Here is a 5,030-nt window from a genome sequence, read left to right on the forward strand (position 1 = left end):
CATAAGCCCATACTCTTTTTTTGCGGGTACCATAAGTGCATACTCAACACCCCGTAAAATATTTTGAAGTGTTTATACCCATAAATGTACGTACCCCAACGTGAAATTTATGTGTATATACTCAAGTGTAAAATTTATTTGTACATACCCTAACGTGAAATATATGTGTACATATCCCAACGTAAAATTTATACGCAATACCTAACAGAGATGTATCCGTGGTATGATACTCGATAAATTATTGTACCATGAATTTTGGTTTAAATATTAATAGGCCAATAATTATTAAGTATTTCTCACATACCTTAGTACACGTTCATGCTTTGAAATTAGTAAGATTTAATGCATTGATGACTATCTATTAATTTAAACCATAAATGGTCGCCATGCATGCACGCATGCTTATTAATAATGCCATATATAATCACATTAATGGTTTACCATATCAACACCAACGTCACCATCTAACGGCTATGAAAGCATATATAGGGCTGGACTATTCTGTTACCGGTAACAGAATATTATTCTGTTACCCTCGCCCCCTATAAGGCGCGACGCGTCCACGACCGAACCAGCCCCAATCCGACCCACTTCCTACCGCCGGAGGCAGCCGTCGCGGGCGAGCGAGCGACGGTGGCAGCCAGAGCGAGGGAGCCCGCGGCGCCGTCCGCCGACGGCGAGTTTGCATCACCGGCCCCCGATCCACAGCCACCACTCCCCCCGACGCGCCGCCATCTAGCCATGCCGCCGGCCCGACCGCCGCCACCATCGGTCGCCTCGTCCGGCGCTGGAGCATCACCGCGCACCTCCCCGCCGTCGGGCGGCGGAGCCTCCTCGCGCGCTTCCCCGCCGCCGGGCGCCGGAGCCTCCCCGCACGCCTCCCTCCGTCTGGTGCAGGAGCCTCCCCGCTCCCCTACCCGCCGCCTGGTGCAGGAGCTTCCCCTCGCGCCTCCCCGACGCCGGGCGCCGGAGATTCGCCTGGGCCGTGATCCACGCCTCCTGCCTCCGCCCCTCGACGGACCTCGTCGACAGAGCTCCACCACAAGCACGGTCGTCTCCCCAACAACAATGGCTCCGCCATCCAAGTTCTTGCCAATACGCCGCCAATGAAACGAAGATGGAGTCACATGCAACAAGATGCAGGTGATGAATCCTTCCCACACAAATTACTAGCAACACCAAGTTTTTGAGATCTGGGTTTGAATGAAGATAGGTACCATGTTTCTGTCAATTTATCAGTTCATCAGTTTATCTGTGCTGCTATGCTCTGCCTACATGTTACACTATTAAGTTCATGAGTACAAAATTGTGTGCTGCATTTGTGCTGCATCAGTACATTGCAAATGCTTGCATCAGTTCGTTTACACCCCTGCCACTTGATGCACAATTAGCATGTCGAGATTAATGTCAGTACCTCTAATATGCTAGCTTCAGTCCAAGTAAAAAAACTTAAACTTATGCATCAGTCCAAGTGGATAGTACTAAGGTTCAGCTACCACTGAAAAGTTGTATGTTGTTATTTCTAAGAGTACAAGTCATGTAGTCGCGTCAATTCAAACGAGTGGATAGTACTAAGGTTCAGCTACCACTGAAAAGTTGTATGTTGTTATTTCTAAGAGTACAAGTCATGTAGTTGCGTCAGTTCAAACGAGTAAAAAAACTGTTACTGATTTTTTTTTGCTACACAGTAAGTTCAGTGATGCATAAACTGACAGTACTTGTAATGTAGATGCATTGATGCACGATTAGGATGTCGAGGTTACTGTCAGTGCATCTAATATGCTATCTTCAGTTCAAGTTAAAAAAAACTTAAACATATGCGTCAGTCCAGGTAGATAGTGACAAGAGAGTGCCACAGTTACACAGTAAGTTCAATGATGCATAAACTAGGAGTACTTCTAGTGTAGTTGCATAAGTTATAGAAGAAACAATACATCAGTACATCCGTGTTTGAACATCAACGTTCATAAGTTCGACTGAAAATGAACCAGATTAATCCCAAAACTGTTGAATGTTGTTTGCAGAAGCATGCAAGGCGGCGCACGCAGCAAGCATTTCATGAGCCAGACAGATATGGGGCACCACCTGGTTGGGTAACACCAGAAATACCGCCTGGATATCTCAACAGTATAGACAGATTTGAAGATACACCGCAAACATCAGAAGCACGGACATGTTCTTCTATATAGCAAACACCAATATCCGAGAATGCAAGCTTTGCCACTGCTAGGTTGCAACAAGGCCAACAATATCACCAACGACAAATGTTTTCCTTCCCCAGCGCATGCAAAAAGCCAAGGACAGGAAGCCGTGGATGGGTTGCAAGAAGGCTTCCACCAGTCGCTCCGTCAACATCAATCATTCGTGCTGCAAAAGCAGTTGCGACGGGAAGACCAGGGCAAAAAGACAGAAATTTTGGCCAATCTAGCAGGTTCAAAAGTACAAGATATGAGCCATATAGACAGGAGCAACCTCACAATGAATCTGAGGGGAGACAGCCGTACAACGAGAGATGGAGATCTTCGTCAACGTTGCTCCCTCCAAGAGATGCATTGCTGCATGTGCCAAGGGTGACACCACCGGCGCCCATAAACCAAGGAGAACAACAAACACCAGAGGCAGCGCAGAGCTATACACATGTAAGTATCCATATCGAAAAAAATACAAGCACAGTCCATACCATGGTGCTGTGACCACCCCATCTAACATTTTTGTTTGGTCACTGTTGTGTGCAGCCACCTGACATTGAAGCTTATGTTCTGCCAAGGCTAGAGATGAGGTTTGAAACTTTCGAAGAAACTAAGAACTTCTACAACGTATATGCAAAGCACGCTGGTTTTGCTGTCAGGGAAGGCCCCAAGTGTAAGACCAGAGCCTACCTTTATTGCACGTGCCATGGAGTTTATGAATCAAAGGTGTCTGAAGCAAATAGACAGCGCAACAAGACGACAGCCAGAACTAACTGCGGGGCTAAAATGAGGCCGAAGAAGGAAAAGGATGGAACATTTGTCGTAAAAGAGATAGTCTGGGAACACAACCACAGGCTACAGCTCACCGCAGAAATGCTTGTCTTCTTGCACTCCCACAAAAACTTTGACAAAACAATCTTGGAGTACGTCAAGTACCTGCAGTTCAAAGGCGTTGAACACGTGCAAATCATGAGCATACTGGGCGGTGATGACCCTGGTAGCTACTTCCTCGAAATGAATGCCAAAGACCTGATTAACCTGTAAGTACAAACTTGTTCTCCTCCCATAAACCGCCTTCGTATTTTTTGCTCTGTCAGTACAAACATATCACGCAACGCATGACCTGACGCTAGTTCAACATGCATTTTTCAATGAACTTTTAATATGCAGGAAAGCAAAGAATTCAAGGATTGATGATGTGGATGATGTCCTAAAGACTGTCAACTTCTTTAGGGAGATGAAAGCTATAAACAAGGAATTTTTCTGTGACATGCAACTCGATGAGTCCGATAGAGTTAAGAACATATTCTGGGCGAACGCAAGCTGCCGAGGGGCGTATCGGGACTTCGGGGACCGTGTAACATTTGACACAACATATAAGACCAACAAGTACCATATGCCACTTGGGGTGTTTGTCGGAACTAACAACCACTTACAGACTACATTCTTTGGTTTTGCCCTGATAAGAGATGAGGATGCAAATTCATTCAAGTGGCTGTTCAAGACATTTTTAAGGTGCATGAGAAGGAAGGCTCCTACATGCATCCTCACAGGTACAACTGCTAAAACCACCCCCAACCACCACCCCCCTTCCAAAAAAGAAAAGTAAAGTAATAAAAAAATGTTGTGTCAGTTCTGTTGGTATATATGCACAACCATCTGCTGACCACTCAGAGTCTATTTTCTCATTACCAGACCAGTGCCCGGCAATGGCTTTGGCGATCGCAGATGTTTTCAAGAACACAATACATAAGCTATGCCGCTGGCACATTATGAAGGAGTACAGGGAACACCTTGCGTACCTGTATTTCCTACACGGGGACTTTAAAGATGAATTCACATCAATTCTCAACTGGCCCCTCATGCCAACTGAGTTTGAGGATGCCTGGAAAAGACTCATGGATAAGTACAACCTCCATGATGATGCCACAATGGTGGGCATGTGGAACGAGTGTGAGAAATGGATATCATCCTACTTCAAAGAAATTTTCTGTGCCAAAATGACATCCACACAGCAAAGTGAGAGCATGAACTATGTGCTCAAGAAGAACTACGTAAATGAGAGACATAACCTACACCGCTTTGTCAGCCAGGTAAACTCCTGCGTCAAAACCAGGAGGCAGACAGAGAACCAGGAGACAATGGGTAACCGGGTATAGCTCTATCACTTGTCGTAAGACAAAAAATAACATGCTTACTAAAGTAAAAACTTTATTAGAAGTTTTTCCTGCGAGAAAACTAACAATTTGGTCATCATTCTTGCATCTGCAGAAGGAACAAAACACGCTGACCTACTATGGGTTTGACACCCAGATGGCAAAGCTATACACACGAGCTGTGTACAGCGAGATCAGAGATAGACTGAAACTGAGCACACTCTTCACGGCGACAGAGACGGAGGAGCCCACAAAGTACCTAGTGCGCTACAACCACCCGCAAAAACTGCCTGTGTGGGCTCAGCACGCGTTCCAGGTGGTGGCAGACCCCGTGGGAGAAACATATGAGTGCGAGTGCAGGCTATGGGACCACACATGTGAGGAGTACAAAAAAGATATTACATATTGTACTACTTCTTTTGCAAAGTTTTTGTTCGAATGAAATGACAAAAAACATGCACCTCTTACAAAAACAAATACAGGTCTTTTCTGCGTGCATGTCCTGTGCATGATGCAGACAATTAAGGCTGCAAGCGTTCCAGAGAAATACATACTCAGGAGATACACCAAACGCCCGAACATCCAGCCAACATTTGACAGAAATGACTTGAGGACAGTAGCGTCAAACAAGGCATCCCAATACTGCATTGAAAGCTCACTGCTGACGCTGAACATGAGGGTGCAC

This window comes from Triticum dicoccoides, chromosome 2B (assembly GCF_002162155.2).
Source record: "Triticum dicoccoides isolate Atlit2015 ecotype Zavitan chromosome 2B, WEW_v2.0, whole genome shotgun sequence".
In the NCBI taxonomy this organism is placed as follows: domain Eukaryota; kingdom Viridiplantae; phylum Streptophyta; class Magnoliopsida; order Poales; family Poaceae; genus Triticum; species Triticum dicoccoides.